This window comes from Mastigoproctus giganteus, chromosome 4, assembly GCF_048544385.1.
Source record: "Mastigoproctus giganteus isolate SK-2022 chromosome 4, ASM4854438v1, whole genome shotgun sequence".
Classification (NCBI taxonomy): domain Eukaryota; kingdom Metazoa; phylum Arthropoda; class Arachnida; order Uropygi; family Thelyphonidae; genus Mastigoproctus; species Mastigoproctus giganteus.
In genome coordinates this window covers 244629497-244654453 of record NC_143578.1, presented here as the reverse complement: position 1 = coordinate 244654453, position 24957 = coordinate 244629497, and positions in this window count along the sequence as shown.

Below are 24957 nucleotides of genomic sequence, written 5' to 3'. Positions count from 1 at the left end.
CCCGATTCCGGGGAAAATCAAAAACATTTCCCGGAATTTGAGATTTTTTGTTTTTGTAATATTTAGTCCGCTACGCAATTATTTTAAAATGCTTAATTTTTGTTTAAATATACTGTAGTTGCAAATAAGCATTTCATTACAAAGTGAGAGATTTTAAAGAATTTTAACATCGATAAAAATTCTCTTATGTACGGATATCAAAAAACGAAAAACCGAAGATATATTAAACTGCTTAAAACTCGCAGTTGAAGTAATCAACTCAAATCAGTACTTCAACTAGCAGTTGAAGTAATCAACTCAAATCAGTACTTCAACTCGCAGTTGAAGTAATCAGAAAGCAAAAATCTACTAACAAGCGCAGGAATTTTTACATTCATCTTTCGGAAAAATCAAAATTTTATTTTAAGTAATAAGATTTTAAAGGAGGTTAAACAGCAGCTTTCTAAACGTAGTCCCTTTAAGTGTCCTTTGTTAGATATTTAAGCGATCCAAATAGGGTTATACTTGAATCCATCCCGAATTACTAGCGTAAACTAATATAACCTTTTTTTAACTAGCCAAAAATAAGCAATTAAAAAAAAAAAACATTTCTTTTGCTCGAATCCGTCCCGAATTTGGCCATGGCCGCACAACTGTGACAAGATGTATCCACAATCGGCAGTTGAGCCTCGAATAACCTTAAATGAGGTTAATAATGATTTGTTTTTTATTGCTACGACATTATGCGATTTGCGAGAAGTGTACTTCGATAGAAGAGTTTGAAAGAGAAAATAATACGAACAAAGAAATGGAAAATTCGGAACCCGGGAGAATAGAAACGGATCTAAAAACAATTAGGAAGAAATATTTCCATTTGAACGACAAAAGGAGCGCCCGTCCAATCAAAGAAGATATTTGCCTCGCGTACAAGTTAGTGCGATTGCATCATCTCTGTACGTAGCCAACTACTTGAGTAGTTATGAATTGGCATCATTAGGGGGTCCCCGGTATCCGAGTAATCGCAGTTACGAATATTTTTTTTGTGAGAACGATATTTATTTTTTCAGTTCTCTTTTCTTTCTGATTTTTCAGTTCCTTCATCCATTTACTATGTACAAGTAAAATTGAACATAATAACCATTTCTATACAATATCGGTGTAGATGCACCAGATCTACTCATCCTTCACAACGAGCTGCCCATGTATTGCACTACCTCGAATAAGAAACGCTTCACTCTCCCACCCACCGATGAAAATCCAACTACCTTTGAAACGGTACAGTCTGGCTGGTGGCGCCACCGAGAATAAGCAACGATAGTTTTCTCTATTAGTGAAGCGTTACTTATTCGAGGTAGTGCAATACGTGGCAACCGTTTCGAAGGATGAGCACAAATACAGATGAAATGATGCCTTTCACACTAGTAGTTTTTCTTTAAGATTTGTCTGTGATGTATCTACACTGATAATATATATATATATATATATATATATAGAAAATTAAACTCTTAAAATTTTATGCCTAGTTTCATTTATTTAAATAATAAACATTACGATAACTTGGTCCTCGTTTTAAGTGGAATTTTCTGGAACCAGTTATGGTCAGATAACGAGGATCCCCCCACCGTATATCTCATTTTGTGGATACCTTCAAAACGAGTTGCCATGGTATTGCACTACCTCGAATAGTAAAGCTTCACCATAGGAGAACACTGTTTTGTTCCTTATTCTCAGTGGATGCCAACACTCATAGGGCACCGGTTCGGAGCTTATTCGGTCCTCATCGGTGAGTAGGCAGGCACCCTGGTTTTGCAATGATGACAACTCAGTTGTGAAGTATAACTTCCCATATGAGAGATGCCTGATGGTGTACCTAGGTACCTGCTCACCTAACTGATATATAGCCAATAAGCTCCGAAACGGTCCCATATTGGCAGGGCCGTGTCGAGCCATTTTATTACCTGAGGCAAAAGCGAAACATTGAGTCCTACTGTTAATGATGGCAACTTTGGCAATTATTTAATCTTTCTTTTGACGCCTCTTTCAGCTTTTAACCTGAGGCAATAGCTTCGTTCGCCTCACCCTTCGCCAAGGCTCTGCGCATGGGTGATGGTGTCAAGTAGTCTTCTCCCGTGGTGAAGTGTTACATATTGGAAGTAGTGCAATACCACGGCAACTCGTTGTGAAGGTGTTCACAATATGAGATATACTGTACTTAATGATGCCAATTCATCACTACCAATTAGATCTACTTCAACCCAAAACGAAACAAATTTTTCTTCTTCGGGCTTATTTGTAATTAAGCAAAGATCCAGGCTTTCCGACCAAGCAATTAATGCACTGTGTTTTTTTAAATTTCATTTTAACCAAAACTGTAAAATTAGTTTTCCTTATTATTTGTTAGGTTTCAGTATTAGCGTTTACTTAGGATTTCTTTTATGCTAACTCAAATTTAGTATTTTCCAATAAAAGTATAGAATAATCTGTATCGATGTAATCAAATTTTCTCTTTACATTCAAACAATGCGTCTCATTTTAATATGTAATTCTCTTTAAATTTTAGTTTTTTACTTCTACACCACAATGTGCAGTTCATTATTATAGTGTTTTATGACTAGATTAAGGGCAAATTCTTATCAAAAATATGGCAAATATTTAAGATTTGAGGCTTAGAAAAATAAACACCAACAAAGTGAAACATTGTTCAATAACATCACAAAGCGTGACAATATTACGAACCCCAAAATTTTAATTTTATTGTAATCCGAAATCAATGGTTTAAATTTAATAAGAAAACAGAACGGAACTGGTTAAGTTAAGAGTTGTGACTGCCAATAAAGATTTAACAGCACCAACACATTGCAGTCTCTTCACATGATGGAGGACGAAATCGGGTGATATTAGAAGAGAAATCGTAAAGAACATTTCCAGCTATGCCGATATTAAACAAAAATTACAGGCTGTCTGTGAAATATATTAAACACCACCGCGATATGCGGTGTTTTTTTTTAGATAATGGAAAGTTGAATTAAAATATCTTTTTGGAGAAAAGCACGCTTTTCCTAATGGATTTTTATTCTTATTTTATTTATTTCTTATATACACACACACACACTTCACATTTGTATTATATTTCACATTACACTTTTGTAAATTTGTATTTATTTTAATTTACATTTTTTACGCTGCGTAGGGACTACCTCGTCTACTAGTATCACGATAAAGGCCGCATATTTTCTTCCCCCACCCCTTTTCCTAATACTACAGACAAGTTTGGAAACGCAGTGCCTGATACATGGTCAGGAGTAGTCCCCTGTTGAATTTCCTGGCTGTGTATCATATTTTCATCTACTGTATTCACGTTATGCATATTTGCAATCCCCTAATTCGACCACTTGCTAAAATTGCCCTCCCATATCTGAATATTTATTATTTTTTGCTTCCTCAGTCAGTCCCAGTTCATTTTTGTACTAAGTTTTTCAAATTCTTTTACCTGTTTAACCACCACTTCACTTCCACTATCCCTTGAACTTCTCTTAGTTCAGGCACCGTGGATACTTTCCATTTCCATAGACACTTTGTCTATTTTACAAACACGACATTATTTATATCCCTTGCTTCCTTTACTGCTGCACTGCGCATTGTGAAGCATTAGACATACTATAACTTTTGTTATTTCCCTTTTTTGCTTCTTAACAGTTGTATATTAGAATAATGAAGTAGTTGAAAACGGTAGTAAATAAATTAAGAAATGAAGCAATAATCAGTGGCAGCAAAATGCACATTGCTCTACAGGAGGCCCGAAATATAACTAATATTAAATATAAAAGCAAAACTAATGCCAGTAGCATGGCAAAACTGTTGAGCGAAAATAAATTAAACATAATGATTAAATCAACTGGGAGGGAGAAGAAAACATAACAAGACTACAAATTATAGCAGCACTTCCTAATTCATTTCACAAACATACGTGGTCTCAATTCCAATCTCAACGATGTCCATTTCCACTTGCAGTCTGCCAAACCCCCATGTACCTTTTCTGACCGAATCTCAGTTATCGGTTGATTCAACTACTGCTCATCTCAGATGCCCAAATTATTCGCTCTATGATTCCTATTGCCTCAAAGTTGGTACTTGTGAATATGTCCTGATTTTCCCTGTCAGAGACTTGGAAATTTGGAATCTCCTCTCTTTGATCTTCTCTGGCTTAAAATCTCTCTACCTCATTGTGTCAAATTCATCTGTTGTCTCTACCGTTCTCCCAACTCCACTAATCACTTGGAGCTCTTTGACTTCCTCTCTTTGCAACTTGACTTTCTCCAGTCCAACTTTCCTAACAGTGAGGTAATTTTCCTTGGTGATTTTAATGTTCACAACTCCAGCTGGCTTCCATTCTCTAGTCATACAGACCCAGCCGGTCAAGATGCTGAGGCTTTTGCAATTACTAATGACCTAGCACAGATTATTCATTTACCTACAAGAATACCGGACAATCCTAATCATACAGCCAATACGCTTGATCTTTTTCTCACAAACAACCCTTCTAAGTACACGGTTGAAGTGAGAGGCCATTTAGGCACTTCAGATCACAACTTGGTGATTGTCTCTTCTCCAATGGAACCTTTATCTCATGGCTATTCCCAACCTCGTATTGTTTGGCATTACAAGAATGCAAAATGGGATGACCTGCGAGACTTCTTTTCTTCTTTTCCTTGGTCGGATTACTGTTTCAAAACTTCTGATGTCAACGTTTGCTCAGATCGTGTCAGTGAAATTATTCTTGCAGTAATGGAATCCTTTATCCCACACTCCACTTTAAAATCTCGTCCTTTATCTAAACCTTGGTTTTCCAATAAATGTGCTAAGGCTGTCCAAGAGAAGAATGTTGCATATCGTAATTGGCTTGTTTCTAATTCTTCAGTTTCATTTTCTGCCTACACCAAAGCTCGCAACAATTGTATCAGTCCAAACTGGAGCTTACACAGGCTAAGAGTTGAAAACTTGCTTCTTGCCCTAATGGTAGCCGAGCATTCTGGTCTCTTGCGAAAGCTATTGGCCGCAACTTTTGCCCATCTCTGCTCCCACCTCTGTCCAAACCAGATGGTTCTGTTGTCACTTCAGCCAAGGATAAAGCTGACCTGCTAGCATCCCATTTTTCTTCCAGCTCATGTATTAATGATCTTGGTAAAACATCTCCCACCATTCCCAACCCGCTCCATTCAATGCCTCCTGTGGTCTTCCGTGAAAACGATGTCAGAAGGATTTTGACGAATCCCGATGGTAGGAAGATTCCGGGTCCTGATGGTATTTCTCCACTTGTTCTCAAAACCTGTGTTCCTGAACTTACTCCTATTCTTTGCCGCCTTTTTTCACTTTCTTATTCGAAAGGTGTTTTTCCTTCTGCTTGGAAATTTGCTCATATCCAGCCAGTTCCCAAAAAGGGTGACAAATCCCTCCCATCCAATTATCGTCCCATTGCAATTACTTCTACTCTTTCTAAAGTAATGGAGAAATCAATTAACCGCCAACTCATAAACTACCTAGAAACCTTGCATCTGATCAACGATCGCCAGTATAGATTCCGTCAGTGTCGATCCACTGGTGATATTCTGGCTTATGTTACCCATTTATGGACTAATTCAATTGAAAAGTTCGGTGAAACACAAGCAGTTGCTCTTGATATCTTAAAGGCTTTTGATCGTGTTTGGCATAAAGGTCTTCTAAACAAGTTTCCATCTTATGGTTTTCCAACTGTTTTTAGTAATTGGTTATCCAGTTTTCTCTCTGATCGCTCACTGAGGGTGATGGTAGATGGCTCTCTGTTTTCTAACTTCTCCACTAATGCCGGTGTCCCCCAAGGTTCAGTTCCTTTCCCCACTCTTTTCCTTTTGTATATCAATGACCTTCTTCCATTGACTGGAAATCCTATCCATAGTTTTGCCGATGATAGCACATTGCATTCCACTTTCCATTTTGAGAAACCTTGTCCTGCTCAATCAGCTTCAACTTCTCGAAAATGTGCTGCTAATTTCTTAAATGCCGATCTTCAGGTAATTCTCCAGTGGGGCAAAGACAACTTAGTTGATTTCAACACTTCTGAAACTCAGTCTTGTCGTATATATCGCAAAAATTATTCTTCTGCTCCTGTGCTTAACTTTAGTGACACTCCGATTTCTAGGCAAAATGATATATTTCTTTTGGGGATTACCCTGACTTCTAATCTCTCTTGGCACAAGCACATTACAAATATTGCTTCCTCTGCATCTAAAAAACTTGGTTTTCTCTTTCGCTCTCGGCGTTACTTTTCTCCCAAACAGCTGCTCACTCTGTATAAATCGCAAATCCGCCCTGCCATGGAATATTGTTCCCACATCTGGGGTGGTGCCCCCAAAACCTCTCTCAGGCTTCTTGATTCCATTCAGAAGAGGGCAGTTAGGTTAATTAATGATTCATCTCTAACACAGTCTCTGCACTCGCTTTCTCATAGACGTACTGTTTCTGCTGCATGCCTCTTCTACAGATACTTCCATGGGCACTGTTCTTCTGAATTGGCTTCTATTATTCCCGCTCTCTCTTTCAAGACAGTCCGAAGCCAACATCCATTTACTGTCCAACTTCAAACTCACAGAACCAACTTTTCATCTTCCTCTTAGGCGCCTCCTTAGCCAGGTGGGCAGGAGCAGTAGTGCGTAGAACACGCTTCTTGATTACATCGGGGTTTGAGCCCGTGATCACCAAATACGGAGGATGCGAAAAGGTCAGGGAATGACCACCGCATATCCCGGAGTAATGTGGCCTTAGTTGCTAATGCTCCTTAAAACCAAATAACAAACAAACATCTTCCACGCTCGTTTATTCATTCAACTGCCGTTTTCTGCAACAAACTTCCTTCATACGTATTTCCTGAAAATTACAATCTACAGAAGTTCAAGTCGAATGTCAACAAATATCTTCTTTCGTCTTCTCGACCTCCGACCCAAGCACGGTACTAAGTACTACAGGTTCTAATAACTCTTGTGTTTGGGGTTTACATACAAAAAAAAAAAACAAACCCTCCAAATAACTTACAAAATCCAATTAAGAATCATAAAATCCATTTAAATTCAGTGCCAATTAAATAAATTTATCGGCGTCTCCTCCTTTTCTTCTCCTTCAATTAAGTTCATCACTTGATTTAATTATTACGTTTATTTTATTATCTTCGCTCAACAGTTTTGCCATACTACTGGCATTAGTTTCGATTTTATATTTAATATTAGTTATATATATATTTTTAAAATCCTTTGCGAACAGTTTATTATTTTTTTTTTGCTAACCCCCCTCGGGGGCAGGATTTGGTGGTCTCCAGTTTATTAGAGACGGGATTTTTACCTGCTTCCCTCATTTCCAATACCCAGATATTATGAATGCTATTCATATCTGACATTGCGATTACCTTCTCAACCAGTTGCCTGGGTATTGCACTACTTCGAATAAGTAATTCTCCGTTAAAGAACAATATGAGGGAGTCCAATATTTATACCAAAGCGACGCAACAGTTGCTAATATTTAAATTCCAGTAAGAAACGGTTGAAAACGAATAAGTTGTTTTTCGGTTTAAAATTTAAAATACAGATTTGTAACGAAGAAATATCAAGATTAAAAATCATTTAAAATTAGTAGAAATTAACTTTTACTTACCACACCATAATGGATCCTGTACATATCCTGCTTTTCTGAAAAAATTGTGTTACGAAATTCAATATTTAGCCCTTCCGGGAAATTCATAAAATTTCGGGGAGGTCATTGTTTACTGCAGATTGTATTTTAAAATGGCGAGGAACATCTCTTCAAGTTTCGTTCTCCAGAAATGGTTATCTAAAACTGGTTAAATTAAAAAAACTGGTTGCGTATTAAAAGTTAATGATTTAATTAAAATCCAATTATCACTTTAAAAATAAAATTAGGTAATATTTAAAGAGTATTTAGGAATTAGCTTTTACTTACTGTAAATTATTCAGTACCTGACCAAATTTACATCACTATTTGCATACCCTGTTAACCCGCGATTCTAAGAAGAAACAGAATCAAAATAAATACAAAGTTTTACGTGTTCAGTTAGGTTTCGGATTTATTGGAAGTATCACACGATTTTCAGTGAAATTTGTTCAGAATTTTGAACGAATTAAGAATGGCAGTGAAATTCTAAACGAATGTCACTGTTGGACCAAAGGTTCTAAACGAATATTTTCCCTCTATTATTACTTGCAGAAATTTATATTTCTCATATCTAAGGATGTGTCCCAGGTATGCAATTTTCCGGCTCTTCATTGAATTCAACAATTCACGTTTACTTCTTGCTCTTTACTATGTTGCTGATTCGGTCTAACCAAGATATTTTTGTTACAAATCTGTAGATCCACATTTCGAAGGCCTCTATTTTGTTCATGCGCGATGTTTTCACTGTCCAAGTTTGGGCAGTGGAACACACACACACACACAGCAACTAACGAAGTTCATTCCGATTGACAGGTCCAGAGCTTTGCGACACAGCACTGCTCTGTATTTTGTAAACGCATTTCTCGCAACCTTTTTTCTTGCTTTTTTTATTTCTGCTAACGGAACTAGATCAGTATTTAGTCAACTACCGAGGTATTTAAAATTAGTCACTCTATCTATTGGAGTTCTATCCAATAATTGCTGGCCTTGGCTTATTGCACATTTCAGTTAGATCTATCAGATTTTCTTCGTCTAAACGTTTCTCTGTTTCGATTGGAATTTTATCTGAGCCGACGGCTTGCCAGTCTTTCCCACTCCCAGAGCATATTTTACCTACGAACGTAGAATTTCAAAGCATTTGACTTGTAGAATTTCAAGCCGCGAAGTGCATTTCTAGGTACTTGAACAGTTACGTTCTGACTGACCTAATCAAAAAGAGTCTTGATGTAAGTTTCCCATATCTTCTTTCTCTCATCACCTCTTAGAAGTAATTGACCCTGGGAATTCTTTATTGTATGGCATTCTTTATTGTATAGCATCCTTCTGTTCGTATTTCGTACTAATTATTTCCTAAAGGGACAGGTTATTTCATTTGCATCATAATAGTATACAGTATAGTGAACCCTGAAGTAGGTGAAAACCTTAACAACGAGTTGCCCTGATATTGAACTACTTCCAATACACAATGCTTTAGTAACCAATTGTGAAGAATAGTGTTACTTAGTGGGTGGATTCCATCACCCAGACGGACCTTTGAAGAGTTTTTGGCTGCTCCTTTTTGGTCGGGTATGTACCTCCGTGTTGAAATGATGGATAAATTCAATGAAAAAGTATTGTGAAACTGAAGCAGTTTCTCTCGAAATTTCAGAAAGATTTAGATCGTGTTTGTTGCAATGATTTTCTAAAAAATCTTCCATCTCATGGTTTGTCAACTGTTTTTGTAATTGGGTATCAGTTTTCTCTGTGACCGATCACTGCGGGTGAGAGGTGAGGGCTCTCTGTCTTTAAATTTTTCCAGTAATGCTGGTGATGTCCAAGGTTCAGTTCTTTCTCCCTCTCTTTACCTTACGTACTATCTATCAGCCAGAAAAAAAAACAAATCACACATGCAATCCCTCTAAAAGTTTGTTCAGTTCCTGCTTGAATTTATTTCAGCTATCAACTTCCACAACGACAGTTGGACTTTCGTTTCAGTAATTAACCACTCGCTGGCTAAAAGCCAATTTCCGAACATCTATTTTACAACTCTTTCCTCAATTTTAATTTCTTTCTCCCCTGAGGTTTGTAATCTGAGCAAGAGGAAGAATCCCATTAGCATTCAGCTTGTAAAATCCATTCTATTTCTAGAGGAAGAATCCCATTAGCATTTCAGCTTGTAAAATCCATTTGCAAATTATAGTGTCTGGAGACTAGGCACCTTGCAGGTGCCTAGTCTCCAGACACTATAATTTGCAAATCTTAAGCCTCTCTTGGTAAGAGGACCCCTTAGTTCTCCTCACCAATCTTGTTACCCTTCGCTGTACAAGCAACTCTACTTCCTTCCTGAAATGAGGCCTCCAGACCTGTACGCATTACTCAAGGCGTTCAAGTCTAATGACAACAATATCTTCTGAAACTGCACCCAATGCACGGTACTATATATTCAACCCCTCGTCCTGGAGCTATTCATTTCCCTTCTCAGTCAGGATAAGTCTAATTATAAATAACTGAATTTTATCGCTGTCTTCTGTTTAAGTTGTTAACAATTTTGCCTTCTACCCGATATCTCCTTTTTGGTTCCGTGACTCTTTGCACACATTAGTTAATAGAGGTGTCCTCGCATTTTGATCGAATGGATGAATATGAACGGTTGCTAATTTGTTTCCTTTTCTGTTATATATTTCAACAGATCCTGGTTCATTCAGCAGAGGATTTTTTATGTGCAGTGTAGTTCTTTCATCAGAAAATCGAAAGAAACCCAGCGGTTGTAGTTTAATTATAAATTAATACTTTTTCTTTTAAACGTTTAAAATAGTCTTGCATTTATTCATTAAGATAATTTGCAGCTGATGACCTAAAATGACCAGAAATAGGAGAAAGCCTTACCCGTATGTATAACTCTTTGCTAAACAGACACATGTATTTCAGCCTGAAGACCCGGACAGTCTTTTTCATTTATTCCATGCTTTTAAAGTCCTTTGTTCTAGTTAAAGATTAACCCCTTTGTATAGTGATTTTGTAAATACTCTTCAACTCAACTTTTCATTTATTATTTAAATTCGTTGATCCCTGATCGTGTAAACCCCCGTCCTGTGTCCGTAAAGGTAGATTGCAAAAAAAATGTATTTTGTACATCTTATCATAATTACTTTTGAAATAAAATTCTTTCTGTCTCTCTAATATTGTTCCAATATCTGGGGCGGTGTCCATATAATGTCTGTCACGCTTCTAGGCTCCGTAAAAAAGAGGGCAGTTGGGTTAATCAAGAATCCATCTCTCTCTCTCTCTCTCTCTCTCTCTCTCTCTCTCTCTCTCATAGACATACTGCTTTTATTTTATGCCTTTTCATAGTTACTACCACTGGCACTTTTCTTTTTAGTTGGCTTCAATAATCTCTTCGAAACCGTGCTAGAGACAACCAACTTCCTTTTACTGACAAACTTCAAATTTACTGAACCAACTTCGCTTCTTTCTCATTTGTTTCTTCAACTTCCGTTTTCTGCCTCTTTCATAGAATACAACGAATTTCCTGTATTGTTTTCAAACGGCCATCCACAATCTTAATTTCTTAACGGATTTCGAAATCCTGCGAGTGATGTTCAACCGAAGCAAGTCTATCCCCTACACTCCTGGCTCTCCAAGCTATTATAAAACTGCTACAACATACAAATGTCAATTTTCTTCGTAATATTTGGAAAACTTTTCGGACATTTTTAAAGTTTTAATGGATTACAATAGTTATTGTATTGTACCAAAGGTGTATCTTTTTTTTTTACTGTTACTTTCAAGAAAAGTATTTATAGACATAGAAAATGAAGAACAAAAATTCCGTCCATTTTTGTAATCAAAAAACAGCTAAACGAGCAAAATTTTACACATGGGTAGGCCATAAACTTCAGCCTGTTAATTAATAGTTGCAAAAGTTTAAAGATAGTTTTAAATACATTTAATAAATAGTCTTAAAAATGTAAAAACTATATACATTTTAAGAAAATGTTATTTACTACTATATTTCAACAATTTTTATAATTTACTTTAAATTTGGCAAGGGTTAAATTGAATTTTGATAAAAAAAAAAATTGGCGTTATAAAACAAAAAAACTTTAAAAATATTTAAGAAAGTTTAAAAAAATTAAATTAGATATTTTTATTTCTCCAAAGCACGCTCAGTATTTTCGAAGAGAATCCCACATGTGTAGAACACCGCTACATGATTAATATGTAGAAACAGATTTTTTTTTTTTTTTTTTTTTTTTTTTTTTTTTAATTTTCTTGCGAGTATAACAATATTTCACAATTTATTAAAGGTTCCTATAATTGCGTTTTTTTTAAGTTTCTAATTATAAATAAATAAAATTTTTTAACAAGCTTCAATACCATTTATTTAAAAGATATTCTACCGAAAATTAAAAAAATACAGTCTAAAAAAAAACGCGCCATTAAAAAGCGAGAGTTTTAAAAGGGCTGCAGTATAAATATTTGCTTATTATGTGTATAAGTTGATGCCACCATTTCAGAAATATATAACGATTTATTATCTACTTCCATTTTAAAACACTTTTAAAATTTATTTAAAATTTGGCGACAAAAATTTTGTAAAATACTATCCGAGGTAATTGTCAACTTCAGCAGTTTGTCTCGATTATTCAAAATAATAAAGAAATTTGATATTAAAACAATATTTTCACAATTTTACTCTTCCCAAGCTTTCTTCTAAGTTCTTAAATAACAGGAGCAGTGAGTGAAATAAAGGAAAGAATAAACCAGTCTGATGAAAAGCCACTTAAAAGAAAATGAGAGATTCCAATATTTATACCACAGCGACCTTGCAGCTTGCATTAGCAAAGGCACATGATGCAAGAAAGCAAGTTATATAGCATCAGCCAAAAAAAAAAAAAAGGAAAAAATCTAATTTCATCCATCCACTAGCTCCAAATATTTGTCAAATTCTACCTTGAATCTATTTAAGCTGTCAACTTCAACAACGGCAGATGGAAGTTTGTTCCAGCAATCAACCACCCGCTGGCTAAAGGCAAGCTTCCGCACATCTATCCTACATCTGTCTTTCCTCAATTTGAATTTATGCCCTCTCAGGTGATTTTTCTGAGCTAGAGGAAGAATCCCATCAGCATTGAGCACGCTCAAACCATTCAAGGCTTTATACACCTCTATCAGATCACCTCGCTGGTGCCTAGTCTCTAGACAGTGTAATTTGCAAAACTTAAGCCTTTCTTCGTAAGAGCACCCCTTTGTTCCATTCACTAATCTTGTTGCCCTTCTCTGTACTCGTTCCAGCAGCTCTGCATCCTTCCTAAAATAAATCCTCCAGAGCTGTACGCAGTACTCAACGTGTGGCTTCACCATTACCTTGTACAATGGGACAATCACCCCACGAGCTCTCCTGGCTGCTTCTCGTACAAGTTCATATTTGAAGCCCCCACGTCTTTTCCCAATATGAACCCCCAGGTCTTTTCCATTCTCCACTGGCCCGAGTGTAGTACCAGGCCTGACGTAGCCCGGTGGTCAGGAGCGAGAGTGCATAGCACGCGTTATTGATTGGACCGGGGTTCAAGTCCGTGACTACTAAATACGATAAATATTTGTATTGACGATTTATTGTAAGCTCTACCGACTTGGTTGTCGTGCTGGAGTATAAACAGAATTTATTTATTTAGCACACTGTTGGTATGCCACTCGTGGGTGGGTTCATGCTACTCATATGCAACACTTTTCATTCATCTTGCGAAACTTCAGTTTTCACTTCTTAGTCCATCTGACTAACGTTAATAGATCCTGTTGAAGTAGTGTATTGTGTTTGATGAACCCTGGGGGGAATGGTGTTGAAAAAGTAACATTAGTCACGAAGACCAATGTCCATTCGTTACCTGTTTCCTCCCACTGAACCATTCCTTTTATCCACCGCAGCAACTTTCCCTTAATGCCATACTGCTCACATTTGTACAGCAGTGTTGCACGTGCAACAGTGTTAAAATCTTTCTCGAAATCCAAGGAAATGATATAAATTATGTTTTTCATCCATTTCCTTTGTGACCACATCGTAATATCCAATCAAACTGGTCAAAGAGGTCCCTCCTCAACAAATCCACGCTTTGATTGCAGCGTAATTGCCCAGATGGTCTTACATTACTAGTTTAATCGGTGATTCCATTATTTTTTTCTGGAACAGACGTTAAGCTAACAGATGTGTGATTACTCCCTCACTCCAGGGGATACATCTGTACACCTCTAATCGATGCGGATCTCCTCTGAATCCAAGGAAGCTCTCATCATTTGAGGTAAGGGTTTTTTCTCACTTCCGCCGTCTCCCTTAATAACGGCAGGTGCTTTTCTTAGGTTTCACTCGAACAATTTCTATTCCACATTCGTCTCACTAATTAAAAAATCATTTCGTTTAGCTCTCTCTCTCTCTCTCTCTTTTGGGGTTGGATAAACTCCCGGCATCCCCTTCCCCGAAGAATTTTTAATTCTTGATATTCGTAGTAAGAATGCCATAAATCCCACTTAATTTTAATCTTGCCATACTGTTTTTAAGAAATATTGGAAATTTAAGAAAACAGCCATACTGTTTTAAACAAACATTGCCATACTCTTACGTTATTCCGAAGACAATTACAATTTTAAGGGCTGATGCGTTTTCTTTGAACACCAGCTTAAATAAAATCTAGAATCATATTAAGAGTACGACCACCGGCCGAATAACCGAAGTACACATCAATGTTGAAAAAGGCTCAAGAGGTAGTATTTTTTTTCAGCCTGGACTGTACTTGTTAACAGGAGAGATTGCTTCTACAGGGATGGGATACACTTAAATAGAAAGGGTGCACGAATATTTGCTGCTGCTATCGAGGCAGTGTTAGGTGGGTCGGAAAACTGCTAGCTTGGGGGGAGACAAAGACCAATAGATTGACAGTAGCCACTGGCAGAGGTGAAAGAGATTCTTGCACTGCTTCTATTGGAATGAGCAGAAGCCTGAAAAATAAGATGTATTTCAGAGACTGCTGGGAGTCATTGCGGTACAAGAAAACACATGGGCTGTGTTAGGGTAGCTATGAATAGGAACAGGTGCATGTATACTTGCGTGTACACCAATGCTAGGAGTTTGGTAAATAAATTTAATGAATTTGAGGTATTGCTCAAAACATCAAAGGCAGATATTGTTGGGATATCAGAGATGTGGTGTCACACAGATATAAGGGATGCAGAACTGGAATTTGGGGAGTACAACGTCTACAGAAATAATAGGAAGGGAGGAGTGGTTATGCTATTAGTTAAAAAACACATAAAATCCAAGGAAGTGAAGCCAGTCAACATCGCTGGACAGTGCAGTGTCGAGTCAGTTTGGTGTGACATAAGCATTGGGAGATCAAAATTGAGAGTAGAAGAGTGCTAGAGGCCTAATGACTCTGATGAGTATAATAAGGAACTGTACAGGGAAATAGAGTGGTCCAGTAAATCAGAGAGTCTTATAATGGGGGATTTTAATTTCCCAGATATTAACTGGAATTTGGGGGCTGGTTACTCACACACTATCAGGGCTTTTGTGGATTTATTGGATGATTGTTTTCAACATAAGCATGTTCGGGAGGCAACTAGAGGGAGTAATACTCTTGATTTGAGTATCAGCAGTGATTCTTCATGCATTAAGAATCTGCAGATAAAGGAACCACTAGGTGGCAGTGATCACAGTGTGCTGAAGTGGGATTTACTCAAAGAGGTAACTACCATTAGGGGTAAAGGGAAGGGTTATTGCTTCCGTAAAGGCAACTACGATGGACGGAGACAGTATTTAAATTCTATACAGTGGGACCAACTGATGATGTTACCAACAGCAAATTCAAAATGGGAAGCATTCAAAGAACTTATCTTGGAAGCTACTAGGCTTTACATACCAACTAAGAAATATTGTTCAAGGTTTAGGCCTAAATGGATGTCAGATGAACTAATGAGACATATGGCAGAGAAGAAAATTGCATGGGATACATATAAATTAACACGTGACACAGAAGCCTATGACAGATATAAGCTGGTCTGTAACAAAGTCGCAAAGGAGGTTAGGCAGGCGAAGGCAGATTACGAGAAATCCTTGCAAGGGATGCGAAGAAAAACAGCAAAGAGTTCTTCACTTATGTAAACTCTAGAACGAAGGGGATGAATCAGATTGGTCCACTTGATATTGATGGGTCAACTGTTGATGATCCTGCTCAGGTAGCTAACAAACTAAATGAATATTTTGCATCGACATTCACACATGAGGAGTTATTCAGCGAGGGGAATGCCAGAGGTGTATTCAACTCTAGTAGTAAGCTAGAGAATCTTGTAATAACTGAGAGTAAATTGGAGGAGACGTTGTTGAAAATAAACACAAGAAGGGCACCCGGGGTGGATGGGATCTATCCAGTTATATTAAAGGAGGCAGCAAAGAAAGTAAGCAAACCTTTAGCCATAATTATGAGAGCTTCCTTGGACTCAGGGGAGGTACCCACAGACTGGATAATTAAAATGGCTTCTTATAAATAAATGCTTTAAATAAAATATAAAATTATTTGAAACTTAATTGTAAACAATTAATATTTATAATTATTTATAAAGAAATTAATTGAAATAACTAATACAGTATTTTACAAGGTATTTGAAGCATTATAAAAAGCAGGAGAATAATAAAGATATGAGTACAGGAAATAATGATATCAGAAAGAAAAAGTAGGAAATATATGTTGACAGGACTGAGAATAAAGTTAATAAGTAGAACAGACAAAACATCTTGAAAAGGAACATAATTTTAAAAAGACTCAGGAAATAAGAGTGCATAGAGAAAAAGACAAAAGAAAAATTGTGCAAGGGATAGTGATGATTATGTGCACGTTAAGTGCCAAAGCAACTAAGGCTATGAGTCATAACTATATTGTGTCTGTAATTTCATGTATTCTTTGGTCAGTTTTCTGGACAAAAAGGCTGAGTTTCTAGAAGGAAAAAAAGCCATGCGACCGTTGCTTGAGACCAACTAACTCAGCCAAGTTATGAAAAAAAAGTTCATAAAAAACATTTCTCACATCACTGACAGAATTTGAACTCGGGCTTTTTCCAAATGGTGTAGGAGAATGGTGATTATTGTGCTGCCCACAAGGGAAGAGATGGCAAAAAGCAATATTCAGAGATTTTTCAAGAAGTAAGCATTAAGAAATAAGATATACACGGACGACAGTAAAATGGTACAGCTGGCAAGCAGATTTAGAATTAGTTGGCAACAAATTGCTGGAAAGATAGGGAAGATGAAGCATTAATTAAAACAATTTAACCAAATTTTAAAAATAAAAGTTTTCTTCAAAAGTTTTTATGAAATATATGCTATGAAAAGGAGAAAGCAAAACATCGCTCAAAGAGAAGTGGCAAACAAAACTCACATACCAAGTGCTTCGTTTTCACTTAAAATTAACTTATTTATTGAATTTTCAATTTTACTATAAATGGAATGAATTCTAAATTTATACACTTGCCTGATTCAAATGTTTGTTTTCACCACAAATCTTTTAGATTTAAACATATGCCCTTCGCGCATTCTAAAGTAATAATATAAGTAAATAATAATATAATATATGTAATATCAACTACTGAATAGTATAATGTAATATGATAAAATAATATAATATAATAATAAATAATAATATAAGTGAATAATACATGTTACTTAACAGTAACACCACTATTTTGTGCATAGTGGTGTAACATAAAACCCATTGGCGGGAAAGAATAAACATGATTTATTCCTTAAAATATTTTCCTTAAAAAGATTTTTTTAAGGAAAATGCAATAAATTTTGAAAAGCTTAAAAATCGGAAAAACAACATCCGCTAGGTGGCGTGGCGGAGATGACAACAGTGTATTTTGTGATATTTTCAGTTTAATTATGAGTCATGTACTAGCTTGTAAGTTTCCCATATCTTCTTTCTCTCATCACCTCTTAGAAGTAATTGACCCTGGGAATTCTTTATTGTATTGCATTCTTTATTATATAGCATCCTTCTGTTCGTATTTCTTACTAATTATTTCCTAAAGGGACAGGTTATTTCATTTGCATCATAATAGTATACAGTACAGTGAACTCTGAAGTAGGTGAATTGGCATCGTTTTATCTCATATTGAAAAACCTTGTTGTTGTTGTTCATGGTCTCTGTAACAAACTGGCAACTTGTGTGCAAATCACATTCTCATCTCTCTCGTTCTATCTTTTGCAATCTGCTGTCCCCCTTCTGCAGACTTCAACGACTCATTAAACTTCTTGGAGATTGCGCTCAACTTCCTTGGCTCTAGGAACATCCTGATTACTTCAGATGACAATGGAAAGTCCCATTTCTGGTTCAGTGCTGTTTCTGACGCCCGAGATCTTCTTCTTGAGGACTTTATTATAAGTCACAACCTAGCAGTCCATAATCGACTAGGCCAACTCTCCACCTATTGCTGCTCAACTGGGGAGTCGAACATTGACGTTACACTCACCACCAGTGACTTAAATTCACGAATCAGTGACTGGGTTACAATTCCAGATTGGACACTCAGTGATCACAGAGCCATTCTGTTCCACCTCTCTGTCGATGCGCCTAACAGCCGCAACTCACCTAGAACACCAGACTTCGTCCGATTCTGCACAAAAACTGTTGACTGAGACTCTTTTGATGCCTCCATCACTAATGACTTTCCATCAAACCCTCCAGACAGCTTCAGCTTAACTTCTGCAGAAAATCTAGCCCAACTTATCCAACAATCTCTTATAAAAGCCTCCTATAAATCAGCAAAGAAGAAGACCATCCGCTCTAAAGTCCGCTCCTGGTGGTCCCAGGACCTTACAACTCTTCGCAAATCAGTTCATCGAGCTCGACGGCTATATCAGCAACACCGCAACTGGCCTGCTGACGACGTTATGCTATTATATAATGACTACATTGCAAAACAAAATGCCTTCTGTAAAGCAATTGCAACAAGAAAAAGAGAAACCTGGACCAACTTTGTAAAAGAATCCAACAGCAAAAACCCATGAGGCCTCATCGTACAAGATAGCTCGAGAGAGAACATTTACCTCTGATGTCTGAGGATTTATGTGGACCTGAGTGTGACTCTATTGTCAGGAAACGGGAAACATATTGTGCAAAAAGAATAGCTGGATCAGAACCAGGGGCAAAGTTGGACGTTGTACAGCGGAAATCATCTTTTAAGGGCACGAAAGGTCATATAGTTGTACACGTTGTCACTAACGATATTAACAGTAGGAGACCAGCGGAATTACTTAGCAAGTACATGTCACTGTTGAACAAAAGCCGAGAATTAGGGTTGAATTTCAAAGTGTCTGCAATTCTGCCCACCCACGATAGGAGGGAGTATATGATGAGAGCCTTGTCGATCAATTCGGCCCTGGAAAGATTGTGCAAGGCTCAAGGGGTAGAATTTTTTTCAGCCTGGACTGTACTTGTTAACAGGAGAGATTGCTTCTACAGGGATGGGATACACTTAAATAGAAAGGGTGCAAGAATGTTTGCTGATGCTATCGAGGCAGTGTTAGGTGGGTCGGAAAACTGCTAGCTTGGGGGGAGACAAAGGCGAATAGATTGACAGTAGCCACTGGCAGTTGTTGTTGTATGTTTGTTATTTGGTTTTTAGGAGCATTAGCAACTAAGGCCATGTTGCTCCGGGAATATGCGGTGGTCATTCCCTGACCTTTCCGCATCCTCCGTATTTGCTGGTGACGGGTTCGAACCCCGGTCTAATCAAGAAGCGTGTACTACTCACTGCTGCTCCTTCCCACCTGGCTACGAAGGCGCCGCCACTGGCAGAGGTGGAAGTGATTCTTGCAAATGAGCAGCAGCCTCGAAAATCACCGTTACTTATATTGCGGTACAAGTAAACACATGGGTTGTGTTAGGGTAGCTAAGAATAGAAACAGGAGCATGTATACTTGTGTGTACACCAATGCTAGGAGTTTGGTAAATAAATTTGATCAATTTGAGGGATTGCTCTAAACATCAAAGGCAGATATTGAAGAATCACTACTGATAATCAAATCAAGAGTATTCCTCCCTCTAGTTGCCTCCCAAACATGCTGATGTAGAAAACAATCATTCAATAAATCCACAAAAGCCTTGCTAGTGGTACGTAGGTCGAGGTTCAGATTTAATAGGGACAGTCATAATTCAGTGATCACTCAGTGTATATATATATATATATATATATACGCACACACACACACACACGTGGCATGTTTAAAAATGAAGTACTCGCCCCCCCCCCCCTGTTTTAAAACCGACTAAAAATATTGCGATGAAATTAAAGAAAAGAAAGAAGACGTGGATGGCCAAGAAATATTCCCATAATGCAAATGTATTATTAAAGAAATATTTTTCTGAGTTTCTTTTGAAATGCACTTTTATATTTGAGTGGATAAAAGCAAAATCGATTGACAATTGTAATCGAGTGAACGCAGTTTGCAGTAACTGTTGTCGTGTTAGAAATTGTTTTAATACGACGCAAATTTCTTTGGAACTATTAGTTTACTTTTATAAAAGAGTTCAGCAATAAATAGTTCTTTTTAAAAATTCAAAAATTTTAAATATATTCCCGAATAGTTTTGATAATTCAAAAAATATTAAGACACCATTTATGTAAATGTCTGCCTCATTAATAAAAGAGCGCACAATTTCCACAAATATTAAATACGCCAGGTTACTCTCGATTAACAACAAAATCTCTTCAATTGTGCCTCTATCTGAACAACTGCTAACAAAATTAAATAAATTTTTTTTTCTTAAATACAAGGTGCGGAAGAAAAGAAAGGGGAAATCTTTTTTAAATCATTTATTATTTTAAACACATGCAGCAATTTAAATGTTTAAATTGAATAATTTCAATGTTTATCCCCTTCAAAGTACTTCAACACACACGTGACGGATGCATAGTTTCATCCAGGTACATTTTCTGTAATATTTTCAACGTTTCCCCACCATTTCTATCGAGTTTCACTAAAAATGAAATAACAATTCCTCGCTCGATCACTCATTTTTAAAAAATTGAATCTTCACTTAGAGGGGCAGAGTTCAATCAAAACTTAACCGATTCCAACGAAACAAAAACTGATCTGTTCAGAATAAAACAAGCTACAGCATGTTACGAATCTTGTTGACATGCGCAATAGTAAGGCGTTGATAGGCAACGATTTTCGTTTGGTTTTAGCTGCACATTGTATTTCTCTAAAATATATCGGTTTCCAACACATTATTAGACGAAGAGCGATTGTCAAAATGATTTTAAATTTTTATATGGACTTTGTAATACCGTTCTCAATATCATTATTGAAAATAAAAGGAAAATCCCAAGGTGCCAGCGTAGAACTCAATAGAACCCTATTCGTAAGACCAGTGCATTTTGGGACGATGCACCTTTGCGATCGCTCTTTGTCTTCTTCCACTTAACCTTTCATCCACTGTAATATCCGCATCCACTGGATATCGTATGTCGGGGAGCAGTTAATGATAGTAGAGGGCTTGCTCTTCGCGTCAGGGACGGGCACCGGAGAGCACCTATCCTGGTTATCGCTGCTTTCTGCAGCTCTGACAAGAGTGTCCTACTACACTTAGTAATAGTAGAAGTAGTAGTAATGACAAATGATGCAAGGAAGCAAGTTTACACAGCACCGGCCAAGAAAACAACAAAAACTAACCTTCCCCATTATCCATTCACCCCAAATGCTTGTCTAGAACTTATTTAAGTGTCAAAATCCACTGCGACAGATGGAAGTTTGTTCCAGCAATCAACCACCCTCTGGCTGAAGGAAAATTTCCGCACATCTATTCTACAACTGTCTTTGCTCAATTTGAATTAATGTCCCCTCAGGTGGTAATCTGAGCAAGGGAATGTCCAGACCACTCAAAATATGAGCAAATAAAAAAAATAAAATAAAATAAAATAAGTCGGGAAAACACAGTGGTATCGTTGGACGTCGTGCACATAAGATTAGAAACTCTCCAAGTCGAAGGTGGTGGTGGTGGTGATGAGGATGGTTGTTGAGGTAAAGATAATGGTGGTATCACGAAATGGCGTCGATGGAGGTGATGGTCTGGACCGGAGGTAGAGGCAGAATAGAAGTAGTTCCTGGATTTGAAACACTACCGATGAGTTGTCCACGTCTAGACGGCTTTATATGCACAATATTGCAGAAGATTGTGCATATAAATCTTGATTTTTAAACTTAGAATCTGATGAGAGATTTTTGAACCCTTTCGAGCTTATTAATATTATTTATCCCAAAAGTACTTCAGAATTGGACGAAAAACGATGTATAAGCCAGTTTACGGATACCAGGACCAACAAAGTCAAAAGATTAATCCAAGTAATTGAGAGGCTCTGCTGCCAGTATTCTAGGCTGCAACAGTTACTGAGGGGAGAATCAAACAGGTTGAACAAAGCAAGTTTAACACGAAAGGAACCATGGCCGGTTAGAAGAAAAAGATGTGGAGACTCGGACTGAACCATTTTGAATTGAGGGAAGAAAGTTGTAGAAGAGATGTGAGGAAATTTGCGATTTTCCAGCGGGTAGTTGATTGCAAGAACGAACTTCCATCTCTCTATTAGCTATTCGATAGATAAGTATTATTAAATAAATCAATATCTTCTTGCTCTCTCGCAAACGCTTTTCTTCTTCTTCTTAGGTTTTCTTCAGTTTCAGTTTTAACGCAATTGAAAACAAGCGAGTTGAATTTCCTTTCTACACTTTAAATCCAAGCGAACCTTGTTACAAAATACTAAGAAATTTCTTTCTGACAAACCTCTAATAAAGAAATTTAGAAAATGAATCGTGGTGTGGTAGATAAATTGAGATTTTCTGAAAATATCTTTTATAATTATTTTCATTTTTAATTTCAAATATAACATAAGATCTTTCTTAATAGAAATATAATTTCAAAATATTTTAGAATTATTTTAAACTTTATTAATAATAAATGAATGTTTTATAAGAAATATTAAAATAAAATTATATTTTAAAAACTCGTTTAAATTTTAATCACCCTGTTGGCCCGGGTGGACACTACAATGTTGGGTCAGTTTGCTGCGACATCAGCAGTGGGTAAATAAAAATTAGAGCAACAGAGTGTTGTTGGACTAAAGGCTGTGAGGAGTACAATGTGAGGAGTTCGTGTGACATCCTAAATGGATGTCAGATGAACTAATGAGACTCGTGGCAGGGAAGAATAATGCGTGGGATCCACACAAATTATCGCATGATAATTTTTATTCATGATAAATATGACAATTTATATGGATTCCTTGCGTACAACTCCTCGGTCACTTGGTGGGGTGAATGGGATTTGTGCGCTGGTGGGAGAATGGGATTTGTTGCCACAGAATCTCATAGACATCCTGATATGGAGCATGGTTCACAGCTGTCAGGGCTGTTAGCGTTTAAAGGGATCATACGCAGTACTGCCGTTATGTGACCACATTTTCGAGCATCTTGTTCCCACTTTTGTAATGCAATCTGTTTGGCAATTCTTATAGAACCCCTAAAAATGTCCCTTATACTTGTCCGAAGTCTCTCGCTGTCTCCTCACATCATCGACTGCGAAATGAAACAGTTCCTTTTTGCGGTCGAAAATAGATCCACCATAACAAACCTCATGGCCGCACAGACATCAATTCTTCAAGGCTTCGAAACAAAATCCGAATTAGCTGTAGTGTACGCCGATATCGAACCTGCTTTTGACAGCCTAGACGTCGCAGCCCTTCTCAGGCTCCTGGAATTCTTTTTCAGGATTAATGGAGACCTACTAGCTTTCCTCACCGCCTTATTGAGGAATAGAAGTGTCCACCTCACTTTGAAGAAGACCACTTTACAAGAAAAATCAATGCAGGAGTCCCACAAGGTGGTGGTGACCTATCTGGCCTTCTCTTCTCAGCCATTCTGATTCCTTTCATGAGTCCTCGTGATGATGCTCTAATATATGGAGACGATATAAAGTTTCTTACCTTAATCTCACCGTCTGCAAACCCAATGACAATTACGTCTTCCATCACAGAGAACTTGACCGCCCTTTCGACTTACTTGAAGATGTTTGGATTAAACCTTAACCCTTCAAAATCTGCAATAATGATTTACTCATTGAAACAGCAACCAACTATTTTATTCGCTGCTGAGATTTGGGCATCTGCATCGCCCTAACTTCAAAAACCGGTGTTCGCGTGTGAATACTGGACCCTGAAATGGGCCACAAATAAGCATCCCCGACCCCCTCAATTGAGAACAACTGACATGGCTGAGCAGCTAAATGTACCGAGGCTCCCGAGGTTAATTGTCAGCAGGCGTTTAATGACTACAGTAAAAATGTACACAGGAGTGATAAAAGCCACAAACATCTGGGATCTCTGTCAGTGGCACAATCCTCTGCCATCCTTGAGGTCAGACCCCATACTAATCCTCAAATACAACCGGTTGAAATTGTGTAGTCGGTTCCTACCTGCCCAGGCACTTCTCCGCCTTGGAGTCCAACTTCAGAAATTGGCTACCGACTACAAATACCGTCACACGCTCCTCGAGTGGATTCCATCTGTGGATAATTTCCTCCATATGACGTTCAGTCCTCGTATTTTCATTATTATAATTTTACACGTTTGTAACTCATAATTTCTATGTGACACTAAATTTTTCCTTTTTTGCCAATTAATCTCATTTATAATGTAAAACTCCTGGCCACGTCGAGTATTATTGTCTCTAGTACATGTCCTCTACTTATTAGCAATAAAGAATTTATTTATTTATCGTTATTCCACGCCACCTCACCGTGCCAAATAGTTTTCCACTTCATCGCATGCTGCACGACTTAAACACGTTCATAGGGGGTGTTCTGTTAATTTTGTCGATCAGTGTAGATCCAATAAGCCCCGTTAGTAAAATTCACACAATTCAGTTTTATTTTGTATGAAGAAGATTGTGGGCATGAAGTGTGACTAGAAAACTCTGTCAATTCTTAAAATTAGTTTAAACAACAGCGCTTCACTGTGACATCCGTGGAACTTTTTTTCTAATCTTAATTTTTTTTTCTAATATACAATTTTCAATTTTAAACAGCAATGTGTACGTTAAAGAGCGCTTGCTGCAGTACATAAGAAAATGCAACACTATTCAAAACATCCTTTCTGTTTTGGTACTCGTAGGAATGCAATACCGAGGCAACTCGTTGAGAATAGAAGCGCCTACGCCATTTTATGCTTATTGTCCCACCGAACTGTACATCCTGAAAGAACCCT